This window comes from Heptranchias perlo, chromosome 2, assembly GCF_035084215.1.
Source record: "Heptranchias perlo isolate sHepPer1 chromosome 2, sHepPer1.hap1, whole genome shotgun sequence".
In the NCBI taxonomy this organism is placed as follows: Eukaryota; Metazoa; Chordata; class Chondrichthyes; order Hexanchiformes; family Hexanchidae; genus Heptranchias; species Heptranchias perlo.
The window spans coordinates 159,154,233-159,178,543 of record NC_090326.1 but is presented as its reverse complement, the minus strand read 5'-3'; the positions used below and the strand labels follow the sequence as shown (position 1 = coordinate 159,178,543).

The 24,311-nt window shown below is 41.5% G+C and overlaps 1 protein-coding gene across 3 annotated transcripts in view; it reads left to right on the top strand.

Annotated features, from left to right (window-relative positions):
- zbtb47b (zinc finger and BTB domain containing 47b) overlaps nucleotides 1-24,311 on the top strand; it is a 261,214-nt gene that overhangs the window by 175,821 nt on the left and 61,082 nt on the right. The gene's annotated exons all lie outside the window — the stretch shown is intronic.

Below are 24,311 nucleotides of genomic sequence, written 5' to 3'. Positions count from 1 at the left end.
ATGGTGATGACATTGCACATTTAACCAGTTACTGCAACAGTGTGCACATGAGGTTTTGGGAGGGGAGTGGTTCCTTGGGCAGTCCGGGATTGGAGAGACATTTAATAAATTTCCTATTGACCCACAGCAATACCTCTTAGTAGATTCTCTTCGAGAAATGTCTCTATGGGAAACATGTTGGAAACTTTCAAGAAATGTCAGCAGAACCTCAAAAGAATTCCAGGCAGGACTCGAAGGTGACCTTCTAGAGGATGCTGTGATTTCTTTTTAAGCACGAGGATGGGGTACCATTACACCTAGGTTCAAAAGAACTAGCAAAGGCCTTGTAGAAAAACAAACACGCCTCGCTGCTGTGCTCTCTTTCTCATATCAAGAACTGTGTAATATTGATTCCCAAACATTGGTTTACTTTCTGGAGGAGATTGCACCTTGTCAGATGTGTAGTTGTGAGATCCTTGCTTCAAGCTTTTGTTTTTTGTGTATCCCCTTTAACTCAAAAGGCTGATTTTCTTGGGACAGTCAGGCCATGCTTTTTGGCTTCAAAAGTGAAGAAATTACTTCCTTCCCAATCTTTAGGGAAGGGTCCCCAAGGCCAAGAGAACTACAGGTTCTGCATCATTTGAAGTCAAGAGGGTGGGAGGTGTGTGATTCGCACTGAAAGACTTGTGAACATCTTTATCCTTCGAGAAGTTCAAGATGGCCGTGCTGCCCCACATCATTAAGGCAGTGATTTGAGTAGACTGGCCAGCAGCCATACACCTCAAGGGCAGACACTTTCACATTAAGGTAAAATTTGTTCTGTGGCAGTACTTGGCTAATAATTTCCCTACTTCACATCATCATCCAGTCCCAAATCGCAGTTCCTGGCACACTCTACGGACCCTCTTCCTGATGCAGATGTAATGATACCAGGGCAGCCTCCTGATGTAAAGGAAGACTCAAATCGTGGGGCTTGAACCCACACCTTCTGACTGAGATGAAATTACTACCACCAAACCAAGCTGACACTAAGTTCTGATGAGGATCTTGTACTTGAACCCACAGATACTGCCTGATCTGGGTGTTTATGGTGTTTTTGTTTTTGACACTGAGGTTTGGTAGAGCAAAAAAGATGTTCTATTCATGTGTGGCCGTGACCATCTGCAAGTGCACAGTGTAAAAGGTTTTGCATTTATAATGTCCATTTGTAGTGTAGGAAACTCATTTAACTTGAACATTTTCACATTGCATGTGGGTGTACATATCCAGAGCAAATTTTGTTAAAACAGCTTCATTACTATGCAACTCAGCAAAAAATAATGACATTGGCAGATTGATGTACCCACCGTGGGATACGATTTCCTCTCCCCTGTTCTCCACCTCCACTTGAGCATGCTGTACTACACTTCAAAAAAAAAGTTAATTATCCAATAATTTGAATTAAAAATGTAAATAATGCCGCAAAGTAGGAATTTAATGTTAAACAATTGAAAAATTATATAATTTGAATTAAGACACTTTGGATGGAATGGAATAAACTAAGTTGTAGAATATCACATTTAGTTTGGGAACATTTTGTCCATACTGAAGAATTTGGATGGACAGGATTGAATCATCATTGAGGTTTACAAAACAGATGTTTACAGCACAGGAGGAGGCCAATCATCTCAACGAGTCAGTATCGATTCTTTGCTGGAGCAATCTGAAACTAATCCCACTTTCTCCCCATGGCCCTGTATCTTCAAATATTTATCTACTTTTGTCTTAAAGATACAGTGGTCTCTTAACCACTCTGCGTTAAAAGCATTCCATGCTGTAACAACTCTATATGTAAATAAATTTCTTCTACCTGTCTCCTCAATCCTAGCAACAACCTTAAATTGATGGCCTCTCATCACTGACTTCCAACCAGAGAAAGTAATCTTTCCTGTTCACCCTATCAAAACCCGTCATAATTTTCAACACGTCTGTTACATCTCATCAGCCTTCTCTGCCCCAAAATCTCATATCTTTCTTCGTAACATAGTTCCCCAACACTGGTATCATTTTTCTAACTCTACATGGTGCACTATACAATTAACGTCCTTTCCATAATGGGATGTCCAAAACTACACACAGGACTCTGTTGCCTGTGTTTAAGCTTGCCCCTTGACTAATTTTGGATGGGTATCCAGCAGGAGGTGGTTCTGGGCTGAGGGAAATTTGGTAAAAGGCAGGCAAGTAGAAACTCACCTAGAAGAAAAAGCCTTTTATACTCTTTATCAAAAAAACAATCACCCAAGAAACAAGAGTGAACTGTATATATAACTGGAATGGAGCACACACAAAGTATTTAGCATAAAGGGTGGATTTGGCAGTGAAGTCAGTTAAAGCATAAAAGTACACCAGTAAACGATATTGCGATTACAGAGCACAAAACCATTACTGGTTCTAAAGTGGTTATTTCTCATAAGAGGGTTTTTTGTTGTTGGGAATTGAGAGAACTTGGCATCAAACTGGTGTAATTAGAACAAGGACGTGTAATCTGGATGTAATTGTTCCATAGTTAGAGTAAATTGCACACTTGGTTGTGGTAATAATTTTTAAAGAGAATGCTGTGTGCTAGAGGTTGTTCAGATTTACTAGATGACTAGGAGGACAAAAATACAGTTACTGGCAACAGAGAAAAACTTTTTTTCTCTGAACTTTGTGTTGATCAAGTTGAGGGATGTTGGTGGTGTGGATGGAACATTTCCCGGTGTCAATCGTGCACTGCCGGAGAGAGAGGTAGAAGAAAGTTCTTTACATATGTAGGTGTTAGAGCATGGAAAGCTTTGCCGGAACAGGTACAGCATAAGTAGAGCTCTCTCACCTCTGCCAAAATACTGAACCTCGGCCTCAACTTCAGAGGAGTGCATTCTGTTGCACTAGTGTGACCTTCATTTCCATCATCTCTCTGTGAGACTGCTAGTTACTGTCAAATTAGGGGCAGTTTTGTGCTGGATTGAGACACATTTGTGGGATTCTTATAGCCAGCAGACAGGAGAATCCCTCCATTAGTCTAGAGTAGATTTGAGTGACGATCCTAGAGGTGAAAGGCCAATGTCTAACTCTCTACAATTTTTCAGTTTAATTTGGTGTGTTTTGTTTGCTTAGTTTGGACGTAAACAGACTGATGAATCCCTATCTACTAATGTATTATGTTTAAATATAGAAGTGTGGGACCTTGGATACGTTGCCCAGATCTGTTGCAGTCGAAGCAATGGCTTCTTTGGGGTACAGAGCAGCAGGACAAGCAGTGGGATCGATTTGTAGCTGGCTGCCTAATTTAATGGGTGCAGCCAAGCACTTCATTTGTCTCTATTTCAGCCTGCTTTAAGCATTTAACTTGGACCTTGAAATTACGCTACAGGAAAATGGGGTGAGTGTGTAATGCAGTTATCTCAATTTCTCTCTACGGAGGAGTTAGTCCATTTGAAAATAAATTTTAAATTAATTTTGTATTTATGTCCTAAAGAGCTCAAGTACACATAGTGTGGAGTCAAATCGCAGCGAGAGTGGTTAACTGTTGATTAATTCCTTTATAGGGGAGCTGGAAATGCTCAAATGCTGAATAGAACAAGGTTGTTTCTGCAGTGCTGAGGTCTTGGATGCTATTGAAGTCTTGTTCATCTCTTCTGATGGATGCTGTACTGTAAAAGCCTGACCTAAATATTCAGTTTACTCGATAATTTGTGTCATACTTGGATTTTTGATCATATCCCAGTTTTCCTGCCTCTTACAACACAATTGACACCACCTTTTAATGATCACTATTTCCTGGTAATTAACTGCGAGTTATCACACATATAATACAATTGCTAATCTTTCAGTGCACATCAACCACATGGAGTATTCTAGATGTCCACTGTAAAACCTGCTATCAGCAAATAGTGAAAGCTAATTAAAACTGATTATAGTTGGCCTGTGCTAGGGAAAGGAAATAATCAGTAAGGGTTTCTACTTCTGATCACACTCCAGCTGGAAAAGTGCATGTGTGTGACAACAGGGGTGAGATTAGGATCAGACTCATCTGTGATGTCCTCCATGGTGAATAGCCTGCCAACTTTTACTGTCTAGGCTCACACATGAAGAATTTCCGTTTGGCTGAGATGCTCAGGGACATCTTGAACCATGGAACTGTAGCAAGAGCCAAAATTTTTGGGAGCAGAGGAGCAAATTTATTTTTCTTAGGTATAGAATGTACAGCACAGAAACAGGCCATTCTCCCCAACAGGACAATGCCAGTGTTTAGGCCTCCTCCCACCCCTCTTCATTTAACCTTATCAGTATAACCTATTCTTTCTCCCCCATGTGTTTATCTAGCTTCCCTAGGTAGATATAGATGAACGATTTTCAAAGGAGTAATCTCATTTCAGGCTCACGTTAAAGCTTTTCTCTCCGTTTGTCATTGTCCGAATTGGCTACAGAGATTAGTTGAGGTGGAGACCATTGCATCTTTTAAGGGATGATCTTTGAAGTAGATCAATATTCAGGGTAATTGGGAAAGAATTAGTTTAGGATTGCTCTAGCAAAGAGCTAGCACAGGCACAATAAGCCAAATGGCGGCCTCCTGTGCTGTAGACCTCATGGTTCTAATTCCATGATAAGATTACAGTAATCACAAGAAAAATACAGCCATTCAGCCCATCTTAGCTCAATCATCTAGGAAAAAGATTACATTCCTCCCGTCACGTCATTCAACTGGATCTTGAATGAATCTAATGTTTTTTCCTCTGGTACCCTACCCGGAAGACTCTTCCAAATGTTAATGTGAAGAAGTTCTTCCTGACATCAATCCTAAATTGATCTTCAATAAGTTTCAGGCTGTCTTTCTTCTGTCTACTGTTTTCGCAAGTAGAACTCCAAATTTACGTATCTGTACAATTTAATGTCGTATATCGTAATAAAGTCCCTCTTAGTTACCTCCTTTTAAGGTTGAAGAGTCTTTCCCCGTGACTCAATGCTCTGATTCATGCGGTCAACTTTGTGGCTCTTTGCACCATCTCTATGACTGGAATATCTCCTTGGTGATGAAAACATGATACATTAATCAAGATGCAGTCTGACCTGAGCACTGTACAGTTTGAGCATCACATCCTCCATATTACACTCTAATTATTTGACAAAAGTTCAACATTCTCTGCCTCTTTTGTTGTTTCTCAGTATTTGACATGTTAAGTGTTGAGTCCTCAATTGCACTCCCATCTCTCTTAACCTCATTTTTACCTGGTTCTGCAGTCTCAAGTGTACGTGTGACACCCATTATTCCCTCTTATCATTACTTTCTGTTCAGTTCAGGCGGGGATCAAAATATTCTTCCATTTCAATGGCTTGTTTAAAACCAGGGTAAAGTCAGGCTGTTCAAATGCTACCTCATGGGGAACAATAGATTTTCTGAAGTGTTGGAAGTTTAGAACCTGACTGGCTGAAAAAACTTCACCAGTACTCTTCATAGTATTTACACTTGTCAAAAGCAGTTTTTTTTCAAGTCAGCAGAAGCGAATAACACCTCTTCCCTCATTCCCCAGGCCAGACAGCTGCCGTGACTGTGGTCTGTCAGTGTGATTAGTTGACATTGTATCACTAGTGCTCAATGTTGTTTCAAGCAAGTCACTAAGCACTAAGAAAACAGAAAATAGACAGCAGATCAGTCAGCATCTGAAAGGAAATGACAGGTTCCTGTTAACTGACCTGGTGTGTGTTTCCAGCTTTTGTGGGATTTTCTTTTTGGCACTCTAACCTGTCAGGTAATGGATCAAAAGTTTATAACTGCTTTTGTTTAATGTGATCTCAGGATTTGGGTAATACTGACAAGGCTGCTTTTTTGTATTTGGTCTTGGGATGTAGGAGACACCGGCAAGGCAGCATTTATTGCCCATCCCCAGTTGCCCTGATAGCATTAAGAATCAGCAACATAGTGTGTGACTGGAGTCATCTGTAGGCCAGATCAAGTAGAGGTGGCTGGTTTGTGACAGTTGGGTATTTACAACAAAACAGTAACTTTTAGAGTCATTTTCTTCTCCTAGATTGGATTAAATTCAATTTCAGAATTTGCCCTGGTGGGATTTGAACTCGTGACCTTGGGGTTGTGAGTCCAATGTCATAACCACTAAACTACCATACTCAACTATTGACCACCCTGAGAGGCAGGTTCCAGGTAGGGTTTTCACAACAATATGATAGCATTTATGGCAATTGTTTTTTGTGGTAGCTCGCAAATGACCAGATTTATTAAATTCAGTTTCACAATTTTCCATCTGAATTTAAGATTCCTGGATTGCTCATCTACAACCTGAATCACTTGGCTGCCAAAACCCAATTGTCCAGTGTTAGTTGATGTGATTGGTCCACCAACAAAAATGGCTAAATTGCTCCATTGATTTAATTCCTGATTTAAAGTAGATAAATATCTGGTTATATTAGTGATTTTAAGGACGTGGCAAATGAGCAACTTAAAAATGAAATGTTCTGCAGGATACTGTCCTGTTTGTACAGTGGAAAAATCAACTGTGGGATGTAGCGGATCAGGGTGAATTAACACAGGTCCAAGTCCTGGAGCTTTTGTTTCATTTGCTGGTGATTATTTGCTTCCGTCAGGAATTAAATAATTGGAGAGAATCCATGGTTGTATAAATTGTACATTGTCCATAACAAGAACTGGGTATATTGTTCCATGCTTATGTTGTCACATTTGTGTTATCACCCTGTCGTCCTCCCCCTTTCCTCCCTTATTGTCATTCTCAAGGGCCTGTTTTCTTGATTTGTATCCAGAGGGTAATTTTTAGCCATACTCCTTGAATTATGTGTTCAACACATCAAATAATTTAACAGAAATGTTGATATGAAAAGGGGCATCTGGTTAGATCCCTGCAATAATAACTCTTTAAACCATTATGGCAACTCCTCAATTCAAAGTCAAAGCATTCAACAAACTGCCTCCTGTGCTGCTTTATTAAAATTGCTTAATTTGTAGTGTACTGCTGAATGGTTCAAAGTTTCTTCGAGCAACAACATTTTCAAGTAGATTGTACCTCTCTAGCCCAAGAAACTCACATTGACTTTGGCAAAATGTTTGCACTTTTTACGATAGTTAGGCTCCACTAGTAAAGCAAAGTCATAGGGAGTCTGACCTTTGTTGCAGATCTCTGTATTTTCCTCTTCTCAATTAGTGCAACTTTTCATGAGATGCCTTTTATTAGTTGTGTTAAAGCCAAGAGAAACAATTGATTTTTTTTTTAAAAAGCATTAACCTAGTATTGTTGAATATGATAACTTGATCTTTCTGCTCTATGTCCTACTAGTGACACGTCAATGCATCATACTGGATAAAGTCACTTACATTGTGTTCCAAAAAGTGCAAAGCCAGAATTGAAGAAAATATTTAAGCCTGTTGATAAATATTTTAGCTTATAGAACCATAGAAATTTGCATCTGAGGAGGCCATTTGGCCCATTGTGTCTGTGCTGACCTTTTCCTAACGCAGTCCAAAATAATACCCACTGCCCTGCTTTTCCTCCTTTCTCCAAACCCCTGCCCCCACCCCATTCTCCATTGCCTTGCATCTTCCTTTGCTTTAAATATTTATCCAGTTTTCCCTTAAACAATGCAATGATCTCTGCCTCAGCCATTGCCTGTGGCAAAGCGTTCCATGTTCCATATTGATGACCCCTCTTCACTGTTTTCCCAACCAGTGGAAATAGCCTTTCACTATTCACTTTATCAAAACCCTTCATAATTTTTTAAAAATCTGTATTAAATCTCCTCTGCTCTATTAGAAATAATCCCAGTATCTCAAGTCTCTCCTCATAACTGTAGTTTCCCTCCCTGGCATCATCCGGGTGAATCTATGTTACACGCTCTCTGGCTGTAATGTCCTCTCTATAGAGGGGTTCTCAAAACTGTACATAGAACTACAATTGTGGCTTCATTAACATTTTGTACAAATTTCTCTTGTTTCTTTCCTCTTGTACTCTGAGCCCCTATTTAGAATCCAAAATGTTGGCTTTTTTTTATATGGCTTTATCTAGCTGCATGTACTCTTTCAGGGAATTATGTATTTCAACCCCGAGGTGATTATGTTCATCCACAGCCTTCAGCATGTTTCCATCGAGTGTAAGTGTAAGGTAATGCATTTTGAGAGGAAAAACAAGGAATGCTCCCATTCCTTGTTTTTCCTCTCAAAATGCATTACCTTACACTTCTTATTAAATTGCAATTGCCAGCAGTCTGCCCATTCTGCTAACCTGGTTTTGTTTTCAAGCCTTTAACAGTCCTCCTCACTTGCCAAACCTCCTTCGTTTGTGTCATGTGCAAATTTTGAGATTGTGTTCCTTAAACCGGAGTAAAAATTATCTATATATAGAGGACAAAAATGGACCCAGCATTGACCCCTGGGGTACACCACTTCGAACTTTCTTCAGTCCGAACAACACTCATTTACGCTAACTTTCTTGTGTGTTAACCAACTTTCTATCCATTGACGGCCAATTCTAAATCAGTGAACCTCATTTGAGCACGATTTTTCTGTTCAATCTGCCAGTAGATATGTGGCTTGACTCCATTCTTGGAGTTGGCGAGGAAGTCCTGTTGTGGATTGCTAACTGATGTGGAAGTTTTGAATGCTGTATGTGAGAATGCTGCTACTCGTGAGAGTGAGGCAGCAGTTTAAGCAAGTGGGTCCAGAGTGCTGGTGGAGGTAGAGGAACCAGCCCCCACCATAGCCATGGCATCCAAACTGTGCGATTGATTTGGAAATGGCTAACAATTGAGCCAGTGGAAATTTTCTCTGCATAAATATTTTGTTGATGAATGTGCTGTTGGCAGGAAGCAAGCCACAATCTGATTATTTAGAGAAGTTACTATACTTTACATTACACAGCTAGTACTGTGCTCGAGTTTCCATCACACTTGTTTCCATATTTGGCTTGATGCTTTATGGTGTTTCTTAGTATTCCTGTGCTGTTTAATGAAACTGCGTAATTCAAACAATACTATCAAACATAAGGAAAAAGATAAACGATCGATTGATTCTATCCAGTCTATCCAGCCTTCCCATCCGGACATAATGCAGTCTCAACCTCCCCCACCCCCCACAGTCATGCAAGCTTCTAGACGAGGCAAAAAAAGAGGGGGGAAAAAAGGCCCCTGAAAACAAGCAAGCTCCAGCAGACTGCAGTAACTGACGTCAGTAGGCACAGTCAGCCCCTCCTACCTTCTATAACTCAAAATATCTTCCACTCGTAGGAACGCTCTTTTGAAGGTTCTCATACTCGCTCAACTTCTTCCCAACCAGCCCACCAGGAACTCACTGTGGCTGACCTCTGGCACACGCCCAAGTTCCACCACTCTGGCATAGCATATTCCAATCCACTTAACACACTACAGTGCTGTGATCAATCTGTGAAACCCATCTTAAAATTTCTGCTCCTCTTGCCCGTAATTTTTTCTATCAACATTTTCAAAACGAAAGCTCTGCCTGCCTGTTTAGGTAGAAATGCTTCAAAATGAAGTGAGAATCTTTCGAAGAGTTGTATCTGTGAAGGCTAGCGTGTTTGCTGGAAAACAGTTTTTCTCCAGTGGTCTTTCAGCTAAAGCTTGTAAACTGAAAGACTAGTTTTTAAGAAGATTTGGGAAGCCTGAGAATAACAATTCCACCTATTTTGCCTCCAGGCTTATCTTACTATGGTGATGCCATATTCTGCTTTTATTTCTGCAGTTCCAGGAGGCTGCACAGTTAGCAATACTGCATACTTCTGCTTTTGTGTAACGTGAACTTCACCACAAAAAGTTCCGGAACCTTCAACCCTGATTGAGTATTGAATATTGTGCACTTTTGAAACAAAAATACTGTAGCAGATGGAATTCAACTGTGTTGTAAGCGTACTGTTACAACTATACGTTCAACTAAGGTTAAAAGAAAAAGCATACAACGTGGCAAAAATTACTAGTAAGCCCGAAGATTGGGAAAACTTTAAAAACCAGCAAAGGATGACTAAAAGAATAATGGAGGGAGAAAATAAATTATGTGAGTAAACTAGCAAGAAATATAAAAACTGACAGTAAAAGCTTCTACAAGGGTATAAAAAGGAAGAGGGTAGCTAAAGTAAACATTGGTCCCTTTGAGGATGAGACTGGAGAAATAATAATAATGGAAAACAAGGAAATGGCAGAGGAATTGAACAGATATTTTGTATCTGTCTTCACAGTAGAAGACAATAATAATACACCAATAATAGTGATTTGTTTTTAGTTCCTCCCTCCCCTTTGCCCCTTGATTTTCTACTATCACGAGAGAAAGAGTACTAGGTGAACTAATGGGTTTAAAGGCTGACAAGTCCCCTGGACCTGATGGCTTGCATCTGAGGATCTTAAAGGAAGTGGCTACAGAGATAGTGGATGCATTGGTTGTAATCTTCCAGAATGCACTAGATTCTGGAAAGGTCCTCGTGGATTGGAAAACCGCAAACGTAACACCCCTATTCAAGAAGGGAGTGAGACAGAAAGCAGGTGACTATAGACCAGTTAGCCTAACATCTGTCATTGGGAAAATGGTAGAATCCATTATTAAGAAAGTAGTAGCAGGACATTTGAAGACTCATAATACAATCAAGGAGAGTCAACATGGTTTTATGAAGGGGAAATCATTTCTGACAAATTTATTACAGTTCTTTGAGGAAGTAACGGGTAGGGTGGATAAAGGGGTACCAATGGATGCAGTATATTTGGATTTCCAAAAGGCATTCGATAAGGTGCCACATAAAAGATTACTGCACAAGATAACAGCTCATGGTGTTGGGGGTAATATACTGGCATGGATAGAGGATTGGCTAACGAACAGAAAACAAAGAGTCGGGATAAAAGGGTCATTTTCAAAATGGCAATCTGTAACTAATGGGGTGCTGCAGGGCTCAGTGTTGGGGCCTCAACTATTTACAATATATATCAATGTCTTGGATGAAGGAACAGTGTCTTATGGCTAAATTTGCTGATGATAGGTGGAAAAGCAAGTTGCGATGAGGACACTAAGTGTCTGCAAAGGGATATTAACAGGTTAAGCGAATGGGCAAAAATTTGGCAGATGGAATATAATGTGGGAAAAATAAAAAAGCAAAATATTATTTGAATGGAGAAATATTACAGAATGTTGCAGTACAGAGGGATCTGGGTGTCCTCGTACATGAAACACAAAAAGTCAACATACAGGTGCAGCAGGTAATCCGGAAGGCAAACGGAATATTGGCCTTTATTTCTAGGGGGATGGAGTATAAAAGCAGGAAAGTCATGCTACAACTGTACAGGGTGCTGGTGAGACCACACTTGGAGTACTGCGTACAGTTCTGGTGCTCTTATTTAAGGAAGGACATACTTGCGTCGGAAGAAGTTCAGAGAAGGTTCACTAGGTTGATTCCGGGTATGGAGGGGTTGCCTCATGAGGAAATATTGAACAGGTTCAGTCTATGCTCGTTGGAGTTTAGAAGAATGAGAGGAGATTTTATTGAAACATACAAGATTCTGAGGGGACTTGATAGGGTAGATGCTGAGAGGATGTTACCCTCATGGGGGAATCTAAAACTAGGGAGCATAGTCTCAGAATAAGGGGTCGCCTTTTTAAGACGGAAATTAGGAGAATTTCTTCTCCCAGCGGGTCGTGAATCTTTGGAATTCTTTACCCCAAAAAGCTGTGGAGGCTGAGTCATTGAATACATTCAAGGCTGAGTTAGACAAATTTTTGACCAGCAAGGGAGTCAAAGGATATGGGGAAAAGGCGGGAAAGTGGAGTTGAAGTAAAAATCAGATCAACCATGATCTCATTAAATGGCAGAGCAGGCTTGAGGGGCAGAATGGCCCACTCCTGCTCCTATCTCTTATGGTCTTATGGACATACTCTCACACAGTATTACGTAGTGTTTACAGCACAGTAACAGGCCATTCAACCTAACAGGTCTATGCTGATGTTTATGCTCCACACAAGCCCCCTCCCACCTTTCTTCATCTCACCCTATCAACATATCCTTCTATTCCTTTCTCCCTCATGTACTCATCTAGCTTCCCCTTAAATGCATCAATGCTATTCACCTCAACCACTCCATGTGGTAGCAAGTTGCACGCTCTGGGTGAAAAAGTTTCTCCTGAATTCTTTCGGATTTATTCGTGACTATCTTATATTTATGGCCCAGGGTTTTGCACTTTCCCCACACTCTCATACTGGATTATTTTAATTCTGAAGTAATTGTAGCAGTATTAGTTATTTAATACAGCAATGCTACTTTAATTTTCAGAGATGCTTTCTCGTGTTCAGTGATGGTATCATTTTTGTGTTTTTTTAAAAAGATTTGGTCTCTGCCACCACCCCCATATCTTCCTGTCTCCTGTGCTGTTGCTATGTTTCCTGCTTTTCGCTACTTCTGTGGAGTTTAATGTCTGATCACCACATTCTTCCATAATAGTTAGTTTAAAATGATTTTTCTTTTCAAGATTATATAGAAGATCGACCAAGTTGATCCAGGAACATTATTCACTATGACGGAGGGTTCAAATGCCAAGAATTCAATTAAAAATAATTAGCAAGTTAGAAGTGGAAAGGGAAGTCGAGCAGAACTTTTTCATCTAATGGATTACGAACTTTTAGAATAAGTTATTAAGGAAGGCTGTTGAAATGAACCGTATAAATGAAATCAAGAGGCAATTGAGTATGTTTGTAGCAAGATTGAGGAATGAGGTAAGAGGGTTGATCTGTTAAAGAAGGACCATCAAGGACTGCAGTAGTTCAAGGAGAAGGCCCGTCTCCATCTTCTCGGGATAACTAGGGACAGGCAATAAAAATGTAACAGATTTAGGAATATAGGAACAGGAGTAGGCCATTCAGCCCCTCGAGCCTGCTCCGCCATTTGATAAGATCATGACTGATCTGTGATCTAATTCTATATAGCTGCCTTTGACCCATATCCCTTAATACCTTTGGTTGCCAAAAAGCTATCGATCTCAGATTTAAATTTAGCAATTGAGCGAGCATCAGTTGCTGTTTCCGGAAGAGAGGTCCAAACTTCTACCATCCTTTGTGTGTAGAAATGTTTTCTAATCTCACTCCTGAAAGGTCTGGCTCTAATTTTTAGACTGTGCCTCCTACTCCTAGAATCCCCAACCAGCGGAAATAGTTTCTCTCTATCCACCCTATCTGTTCCCCTTAATATCTTTATAAACTTCGATCAGATCACCCCTTAACCTTCTAAACTCTAGAGAATACAACCCCAATTTGTGTAATCTCTCCTCGTAACTTAACCCTTGAAGTCCGGGTATCATACCTATGCTGCACTCCCTCCAAGGCCAAGATGTCCTTTCGAAGGTGCGGTGCCTAGAACTGCTCACAGTACTCCAGATGCGGTCTAACCAGGGTTTTGTGTAGCTGCAGCATAACTTCTGCCCCCTTGTACTCTAGAACTCTAGATATAAAGGCCAGCATTCCATTAGCCTTATTGATTATTTTCTGCACCTGTTCATGACACTTCAATGATCGATGTACCCGAACCCCTAAGTCCCTTTGGACATCCACTGTTTTTGACTTTTTACCATTCAGAAAGTACCCTGTTCTATCCTTTTTTGATCCAAAGTGGATGACCTCACATTTGCCTACATTGAATTCCATTTGATACAGTTTTGCCCATTCACCTAATCTATCAATATCCCTTTGTAATTTTGTGTTTTCATCTACATGGCTTACAATGCCACAAATCTTTGTGTCATCGGCAAACTTAGATATGAGACTTTCTATGCCTTCATCTAAGTCGTTAATAAATATTGTGAATAATAGAGGCCCCAAGACAGATCCCTGCGGGACTCCACTCGTCACATCCTGCCAATGTGAGTACCTACCCATTATCCCTACTCTCTGTCGCCTTTCGCTCAGCCAACTTCCTAACCAAGTCCGTACTTTTCCCTCGATTCCATTGGCTTCTATCTTAGCTAGCAGTCTCTTATGTGGGATCTTATCAAATGCCTTCTGGAAGTCCATATAAATAACATCCATTGACATTCCCCTGTCCACTACTTTAGTCACCTCTTCAAAAAATTCAATCAGGTTTGTCAGGCACGACCTCCCTTTCACAAATCCATGCTGGCTCTCTCTGATTAACTGAAAATTCTCGAGGTGTTCAGTCACCCTATCCTTAATTATAGACTCCAGGATTTTCCCCTCAACAGATGTTGGGCTAACTGGTTTTCCTCTCTCTCCTTTCTTAAAAAGCGGAGTGACGTGCAATTTTCCAATCTGGAGGGACAGTTCCTGAATCTAGAGAACTTTGAAAAGAAATAAATGCTTTAGGCCACCTTCCTAGTGGAGAAGGCTAAATGGCACTTAATCAAAAAGCAAACTGGGGAAGGTATTAAAGGCAGTATGGGATAACTTTTCCCCCATGAATGTTGAATTCCGAATCTTGTCTTGAGTGCTCCCTGTATTGTGCTACTGAAAGTCAAATAGTTAGCAGCACTGTCATGACTTCCACAAATCCAGAAACCTCACTACAACAGGGTTTGACTTGTAGAGAAATTCCTGGCATCCACTCTGAAACCAATATGGAACCAGTCCTCTTCCAGCCCAACACCCTCCACCACCCCCACTCCAGACAAGTAATTCTCGGTGAGCTTAAACCTCTCGCACTTATCAATATGAACAAAAGATTGAAGTTTTGTGTCCAAATAAAATCTTGATGACCCAGTTACCCTTTCATATAAGCAAGAAGAAATATGGTGTGAAACTTGAACAACCAGTGCAGTAATTGAGCAAAGTACTTACAGTAGCATAGACACAGACAGTAAAACAAATTATAATCAAACCTTAATGGTGAGCAATTAATTTAAACTACAGGATCTTTTGATTTTGGCATAGCTGTTAGCTGTTTTGATAATGGTAGCACAACAAACATAACTATTAAATATTTTGGGGGTGTTAATGATTGTTTTAAAAAAAGTACCGGTTAGATTAATTTTGGTTACTGACTTCTATTCTTTGATTCTGTTAATTCAGGTAAACAATTAAGGGCTTCAAGAGTGCATTTGGTCACGATACTTGTACTTGAGACTAAATGCTAGAAAGCCCCTGCCTAATGACTGTTCAAACTCGGGCACTCCATCTATGGGGTGTGCACAGTAGTACAGAGGCCAGCTGCAAGTCTTGTTGCTAGTCAGTGCAGGTCTGAACATAGCAGTTATTGATTTTTTTTCCACCACCCCCTCCTTATTCCTGCTGTGTAGAAATGCCTTTTCCTCAGCATTGTTCCTGAATCAATCTACGTCTCAAAACTATAATACACTAAAACTAGAACTCTAAGGATAACCACAACCGCATTTTTGTTGAGATTGTCAATTTTCCTTAATTTGGGTATCATGGTGACTTTTGAACAGAAAATTAAGAATTGGAGCTTGATTAGCAAAATACTCAAAGGAAAAAATGCTCCAGAATTATGATATCAATTTACTTAGTGTGTATTGATAAAACCATGTAGGAAATAGCAGTGTGATTTTTTTTAAAAAGGATTTGGGCTGCACTAACAAGGCTGCATTTGTTTCCCATCCCTAGTTACCCTGAGAAGGTGATGGACCTTCTGAGTGGTTTGTGAGGACGTGTCACAGGGCATTGAGACTACCATGTAGTGTGGGGCTGGAGTCACATGTAGGCTAGACCAGGTATGGGTGCCAAGCTCCCTTCACCGAAGGATATTACTGATCCAGTTGGGTTTTTATGAAAATTGGCGGCTGTCTTGGCTATTTTACTGGTGTTAACCCACAAGTTACCAACAACTTGCCATGGTGGGATTTGAACTCACTACCTCTAAGTTGTTCCAGTGCCATAATCACTATACAACTGTACCGTTAAAAAAGCAGCTTTTTTTCTTCATTATAAAGTTGATAATCTGAAGATTGAGAGTAGAATCAGTCCCAGCAAGACCTGTTCACGAGTATCAAGCTGACCATAATTCAGTTGTGACTCTGTTGCGTGGGAGTTACCCAGTCATCGTCATTCATGGCGACGCTTGTTTATTCTGTGTGCTGCTGCCATGCACAATGCGTACCCACCAACATCAAGGACCAGATTCTGATTGGTATTGATTACGAAATAAATTTAACCTCCCAGTTCTGATGCTGCGCTATGTGTTTCACTTAAAGTGCAAATAAGTACTGTGCACTGACTAGGAAACCAACCTTGACGGATGGAAAAAGTCATTGCTGTGAGATGCAATAAAGCTCTTCACAAATGAGGCAGAACAGGTAATTCTCGGGCAAAGAAGCCTCACTTCTGGTGCTGACGTATTGTGTTTCTGTCACTTTTTTTAGAAAGAAATCGCTTTGGACCTCTGCTGATGTGCTTTTTTAAAAAAAACATAATTTCACAGCTCCCAGACCGCACACATGAAGTAATGATTTCTTACTAGTCTATACTCGTTGCTGAACTGATGATCTAGGGGTCAGAAATAAAATCCACTGTTTGTCTTGTTGTCTTGGTGATATCTGCAATTCATGCAGAAGCATAAGCTGGCCACACATTTCGCATGTATTCAGGCGCATACTATGGGCAGTGAAACTGAATTCCTGTTAAGGATATTGGTTAGCTTTCTGTCTTTGCAAAATGCCTACTTGACACAGCACTTCAGTTAGCTTATTGTCTGGTGCATGTAAACCTCAACATCACAAATTGTGATATTGGCTTAAACATCCATTCCCTTCACCACCGGCGCACCTTGGCTGCAGTGTGTACTATCAACAGGAGGCACTGCAGCAACTCGCCAAGACTTCTACGGCAGCACCTCCCAAACCTGCGACCTCCACTACCTAGAAGGACAACGGCAGCAGGTGCATGGGAACACCACTACCTCCCAAGTTACATACTATCCCAACATTGGACTATTGCCGTTCCTTCATCGTCGCTGGGTCAAAGTCCTGGGACTCCCTACATAGCAGCACCATGGGAGCACCCTCACCACACAGACTGCAGCAGTTCAAGAAGGTAGTCCACCACCTTCCCAAGGGCAAGTAGGGGTGGGCAATAAATGCTGCCCTTACCAGCGACACCCACGTTCTGAGAATGAATTTTTCAAAAATGAATATCCGTTCCCGTTTGATCTGTGCTTTTAGTATAGTTCTTTTTTCCACATAAACCATTGTGTGAGTATAGTCTAGCTTAATAGGCTCTGGAGAAATCGTGTGCTGCTCATCCGCACATGTTCTGCTACTGGGTGATATAAATCCCTAGGGCTTGTATCAAAGACCCTGTTTTGACTTGAAGCTAACTAACTAGTTTCCGCCACCCCCCCCCCCAAAAAACAAGAAAACTGTACCACTGCAGGGTCTGTGAGATGGATGGTGTAATTGTGATGTGCGGAGGGCGCATGTTGTTCAAAGAATGAAGGGCACATTATCAGGTGGATTATCTATCTTTCCTCATTCCATATCCTCCACACAAGGTTGGAACATATCCAAGTAGTGCAGAGTTAGGAGGCGGAAGCCCTCCCGTTTCATGAGCATCAGGACTGATGTGCTGAAGAGATTGCTTTATGCTACATTTAAATCTGGACCATAATGTTTAGTAAATGTATAAAAACTTGGTTCATGAACCTGTGTGTGTGGAGGATGCATATCAGTCAAAGAATGGAGACGACTATATCAGGAAGATGTTCTGTCTCTTTTTAAAAACGATGGACAGCAGGATATGTTAAGTATCCTTTGACACATGGGAAAACACGTGGCCCACACTCCAAGTTTACATGTGGGTTTTGACGTCAGTGTCTTTTTTTATTCGTTCATGGGTGTGGGCATCGCTGGCAAGGCCAGCATTTATTGCCCATCCATAATTGCCTTTGAGAAGGTGGTGGTGAGCCGCCGCCTTGAACCGCTGCAGTCTGTGTGGTGAAGGTTCTCCCACAGTGCTGTTAGGTAGAGAGTTCCAGGATTTTGACCCAGCAAGGTAGAGTGTTCCAGGATTTTGACCCAGCAACGATGAAGGAAATATATCGCCGTTCCAAGTCGAGATGGTGTGTGACTTGGAGGGGAACGTGCAGGTGGTGGTGTTCCCATGTGCCTGCTGCTCTTGTCTTTCTAGGTGGTAGAGGTCGTGGGTTTGGGAGGTGCTGTCGAAGAAGCCTTGGCAAGTAGCTGCAGTGCATCCTGGATGGTACACACTGCAGCCACTGTGCGTTGGTGGTGGAGGGAGTAAATGTTTAGGGTGGTGGATGGGGTGCCGATCAAATGGCTGCTTTGTCCTGGATGGTTTCGAGCTTCTTGAGTGTTGTTGGAGCTGCACTCATCCAGGCAAGTGACACTCCTGACTTGTGCCTTGTAGATGGTGGAAAGGCTTTGGGGAGTCAGGAGGTGAGTCACTCACCGCAGGATACCCAGCCCCTGACCTGCTCTTGTAGCCGCAGTATTTATGTGGCTGGTCCAGTTAAGTTTCTGGTCAATGGTGACCCCCAGGATGTTGTTGGTGGGGGATTTGGTGATGATAATGCCTTTGAATGTAAAGGGGAGGTGGTTAGATTCTCTCTTGTTGGAGATGGTCATTGCCTGGTACTTGTCTGGCGCGAATGTTACTTGCCACTTATCAGCCCAAGCCTGGATTTTGTCCAGGTCTTGCTGTATGCAGGCACGGACTGCTTCATTATCTGAGGGGTTGCGAATGGAACTGAACACTGTGCAATCATCAGCGAACATCCCCATTTCTGTATTTTTTTGGATATTATTTTCCGCAATCCCGCCACTGTCCGTTGTTAATATAGTGGAACTTGCTTAATTGCAACCGCTCGGGACAACCTCATAAATTGTGATAAAACAGGAATTTCTATGAAGTGGGAAGCATTAAAAGCAACAAAAATCAAGGCTGGGTCTGGTGCATTGGAACTTTTATTTTGCCTAAATTTTGTGCAGCATTTTACAACAAGGGTGAATACGGTATAACATCTTAAAAAGTGAAGAAAAATAGTCATGTCTCATGAATTATTTTAACGCAGCAAAGGTGAATACAATGTAACATTTTAATCAGTTAAAGAAAATTGCTCAGGTCTTTGACTTTTAATTTTAATGCTGTGAAGAATTCTCTGATTTTTTTTTTCCGGTGGAGGTCAGAAGTCATTAGCCTTTGCACCTTTCCCTCCAGTGCATAAAATTCATGAAACGTTTCACTGTCTTTTGACTTGATGAATCGACGCAGAGCACACGGCAGAATCTACCTCTGTAACTTCGGTAATTTCCAGCTAATTAGTGTTCAGAAAGAATTAGTCCACACTCTGCTCTCAACACCTCGCTTATGCAGAGATCCAGAGCTGCAATCTGACCTCACTATTGAATGAATCATTTCCTCGTTTTATGAAACTGCTCTGGTTGTGCCGCAGGTTGGATTTATGAACTGTGGAGAGGGGGGGGGGGAGAAAAACGGCTTTTTTTGACCCGTGTCTTGCCTTCCCTTGCACCATTTCCTTTCTCCCTAACTAAGCAAGGTCGCTGCACTGGGTCTAAATTGAAACTGGGAGAAAAAGCAAAATGGAAACGAAAATGTACAAATTTTTTTTGTTAAGTTTCAGTTAAGTGTGCCAAAGAAAGAGTGACTTGCAATTTATGTAGTACTTTACAGGACCTCAGGACGCCTCAAAGCATTTTACAACCATTGATGTACTTTTGAAGTGTAGTCACTATTGTAATGTAGGAAACGTGGCAGCCAATTTGAGCATGGTAAGCTCCTCCAAATAGCATTGAAATGATGATCAGATAATCTGGTTCAGTGATTTTGGTTGAGGGATAAATATTGGCCAATACACCAGGGAGAACTCCCCTATTCCTCTTCGAAATAGTGCCATGGGATCTTTTACATCCACCTGAGAGGGCAGATGGAGCCTCGGTTTAATGTCTCATCTGAAAGATGGCACCTCCAAAAGCGCAGCTCTCCCTCAGTACTGCACGGAAATGTCAGCCTATCTTATGTGCTCAAGTCTCTGAAGTGGGACTTGAACCCACTACCTTTTGACTCAGAGGGCAGAGTACCACCAATTGAGCCACGTCTGACCTTGGGTAGAAACAGCAGCCCTTATACATTGGGAAAGCGTGAAAAAGGAATGGCAAGCAGTTAAAGTCGGCACTTAGAAAGGCATGGATTAATCAAGGATAGTCAGTATGGATTTGTTAAGGGACGGTCGTGACTGACTAACTTGATTCAAATTTTTAAGGAGGTAACAAGGAGGGTTGATGAGGCTAGCACGTTTGATATAGTTTACTATGAATTTTAGCAGGGCTTTTGACAAGGTCCCACATAGTAGACTGGTCAGAAAAGTAAAAGCCATTGGGATCCAAGGGAAAGTGGCAAGTTGGATCCAAAATTGGCTCAGTGGCAGGAAGCAAAGGATAATGGTCGACGGGTGTTTTTGTGACTGGAAGGCTGTTTCCAGTGGGGTTCTGCAGGGCTCAGTACTAGGTCCCATTCAAGGCTGAGTTAGACAAATTTTTTGATCAGCAAGGGAGTCAAAGGATATGGGGAAAAGGCAGGAAACTGGAGTTGAGGTAAAAATCAGATTAGCCATGATCTCATTGAATGGTGGAGCAGGCTCGAGGGGCCGAATGGCCTACTCCTGCTCCTATCTCTTATGGTCCCTTGCTTTTTGTGGTATGTATCATTGATTTAGACTTAAATTTAGGAGGCATGATTAAGAAGTTTGCAGATGATACAAAAATTGGCCATGTGATTGATAGTGAGGAAGAAAGCTGTCGACTGCAGGAAGATATGAATGGACTGGTCAGGTGGGCAGAAAAGTGGCAAATGGAATTCAGTCCAGAGATGTGTGAGGTAATGCATTTGAGGAGGTCAAACAAGGCAAGGGAATACACAATAAATGGGAGGATACTGAGAAGTGTAGAGGAACAGATGGACCTTAGAGTGCATGTCCATAGATCCCTGAAGGTAGCAGGACAGGCAGATAAGATGGTTAAGACGACATACGGGATACTTACCTTTATCAGCCGAGGCATAGGATATAAGAGGAAGGTTGTGCTAGAACTGTATAAAACAGTGGTTAGGCCACAGCTTGAGTACTGTGTACAGTTCTGGTCACCACATTACAGGAAAGATTGCACTAGAAAGGGTACTGAGGAGATTTACGAGGATGTTGCCAGGACTGGAGAATTTTAGCTTTGAGGAAAGATTGGATAGACTGGGGTTTTTTTTTGGAACAGAGGAGGCTGAGAGGAGATTTAATTGAGGGGAGTTGAGATTTTTTCAGCCTGAGGTTGGTGGGGGTCTGGAACTCTGTCTGAAAGGGTGGTAGAGGCAGAAACCCTCATCATATTTTAAAAAGTACATGGATATGCACTTGAAGTGCCACAACCTACACGGCTATGGACCAAGAGCTGGAAAGTGGGATTAGGCTGGATAGCTCTTTTTCGGCTGGTTCAGACACAATGGGCCAAATGGCCGCCACCTGTGCCGTAAATTTTCTAATGATTTATTTCTTTCTAATGGCTGGGGCTGAGAAATAAATAAATGGTATGGAGGAAATATCACTTTCTTTAAAATGTGCAATATTTAAAGTCTCAAATGAGATGATTGTATGCCAGTAAGTTAGATTTTTTTTCCTCTGAGTAATACGATTACATTGCATTGTTCTTGTCGCATCAAAGTGGAATCATGCTGTCCCTATGGTCTAGAGGATAAAGACACTGCATAGTATAGCATTGAACCTACAGGCCAGAAAGTCCCAGTTTGATCCCAGGCCTGGTCTCAGCTAGTTTTTTTTTTATATTCGTTCATGGGACGTGGGTATCGCTGGCAAGGCCAGCATTTATTGCCCATCCCTAATTGCCCTTGAGAAGGTGGTGGTGAGCCGCCTTCTTGAACCGCTGCATTCCGTGTGGTGACGGTTCTCCCACTGTGCTGTTAGGAAGGGAGTTCCAGGATTGTGTGGTGATAGAGACACTGCAATCGGTAGAACTATACACCAGAAGTTTACCGCTTTACCGCCAGTTCAGCTGACCTACTTCAGCGTTAAACAGCTTATCGGTTTTAACTACAAGTATGTTACAGGAGCGTTTCCTGTAGACACTGGCCAGCTTTTGTATCTTTGTTTATTTTGCTTGGTGTTGGACAGAATGATACCTGAGAGTAGGTAGAAGGCTGTAATGTAACTCAGAGCTTTATAATGTTGCAAACTGAGAACAGTGCTGGAGAGGGTTGCAGCCACTGTCTAAACCTCAGGATTAGAGGAGTGTCTGGAATCACTGGTATCAGACTTACTTCTTTTTAAATATATATATTAGTCTGAGGTGGAACAGTTTTGTTAAGTGCTCCAGCTTGCGGTACTATTAGAAAAGTATTGGGTGGAGCGGAAGTGCTTTCGTGCAAAGCATTTAACCCTAAAGAGTTGGTATTAATCTTCTAGCAGCCAACTGAAAAACGATATGACTGCTGTGTGCCATGTGGATGGAGGAATTCTGCAAGTGATCTATAAGGGAGGGGTGAAGAACAATATTTTAAATAAATATTTTTAGAAGGAATTATCAAAGAACTTGCATTTATATAGCATCTTATCACATCCTCCGGACATCCGAAAAAGCGATGAATTACTCTTTGAAGTGTAGTTGCTGTTGCGTAGGCAAGCTTCCCCACTGCAAGGTCCCACAAACAGCAAATGAATGATTGACCAGATCATTTTTTTTTGGCAAGATTGATTAAGGGAGGAATGTTCGCCAGGATATCAGGAGAACACTCTGCTCCTTGTTGAGCAGTACCACGGGATCTTTTATGTCTGCCTGAACTGGCTGATTAATGTTTCATCAAAAAGACACCACCTCCAACAACGCAGTATTCCCTCTACTGCACTGAAAATGGTGTACTCAGGTCCTAGGGTGGGGCTTGAACCCATAATCTTTTGATTCTGGCTCCCAGCTGAACCAAGCTGTTGCAGAATTAGTATAAATATTTGTGCTTTTGTAACCCACACTGACCTTATCACCATGTCATATTAACTTTTAATATTTATTACAGCAAAACTGTGCATGGCAACAGTGATTGCCTTTTCTTCTAACCCAGCGCATGAAGATTAGTGGAGGAACAAACCTTTCTCTCGCGTAATAAAAACAGAAAATGCTGGAAACACTCAGCAGGTCAGGCAGCATCTATGGAGAGAGAATCCGTGTGATGACTTTTCATCGGAACTGGAGGATATTAGAGATGAACAGCTTTTAAGCAAATACAGAGCCGGGGAAAGAACAAACAGTAAAGGTCTGAGATAGGGTGGAGGGCAGGAGTGATTAAATGATAAAAGGGATGATGGTGCAAAGCAAAAGGGGGTGATAATGGGACAAGTTAAGAAACAAAAGATGGGTCCAGAGGAATTGTAAATGGTTACAGCGGAATAACCATGGGGATGGAAGATTCTCTACTTTCTCCCATGTATTTGATGGTGGGGAAATTCTGGCCACCAATGAATATATTGTAGTTGATTTAAAATCTGCTCTGTTGGCTGCACCTGTTTCTTGGTCTGGAGAGTTTGAGACAAAATTGAAGGATTCATACTCTCCCAAAAAGCAAATCAAAAGTCAGATCTGGAGCAGGGGAAACAGTGGATGTCCAAAGGGACTTAGGGGTTCAGGTACATAGATAATTGAAGTGTCATGAACAGGTGCAGAAAATAATCAAGAAGGCTAATGGAATGCTGGCCTTTATATCTAGAGGACTAGAGTACAAGGGGGCAGAAGTTATGCTGCAGCTATACAAAACCCTGGTTAGACCGCACCTGGAGTACTGTGAGCAGTTCTAGGCACCGCACCTTCGGAAGGACATATTGGCCTTGGAGGGAGTGCAGCGTAGGTTTACTAGAATGATACCCGGATTTCAAGGGTTAAGTTACAAGGAGAGATTACACAAATTGGGGTTGTATGCTCTAGAGTTTCGAAGGTTAAGGGGTGATCTGATCGAAGTTTATAAGACATTAAGGGGAACAGATAGGGTGGATAGAGAGAAACTATTTCCGCTGGTTGGGGATTCTAGGAGTAGGGGGCACAGTCTAAAAATTAAAGCCAGACCTTTCAGGAGTGAGATTAGAAAAAATTTCTACACACAAAGGGTGGTAGAAGTTTGGAACTCTCTTCCGCAAACGGCAATTGATACTAGCTCAATTGCTAAATTTAAATGTGAGATAGATAGCTTTTTGGCAACCAAAGGTATTAAGGGGTATGGGCCAAAGGCAGGTATATGGAGTTAGATCACAGATCAGCCATGATCTTATCAAATGGCGGAGCAGGCACAAGAGGCTGAATGGCCTACTCCTGTTCCTTTGTAATCTAAA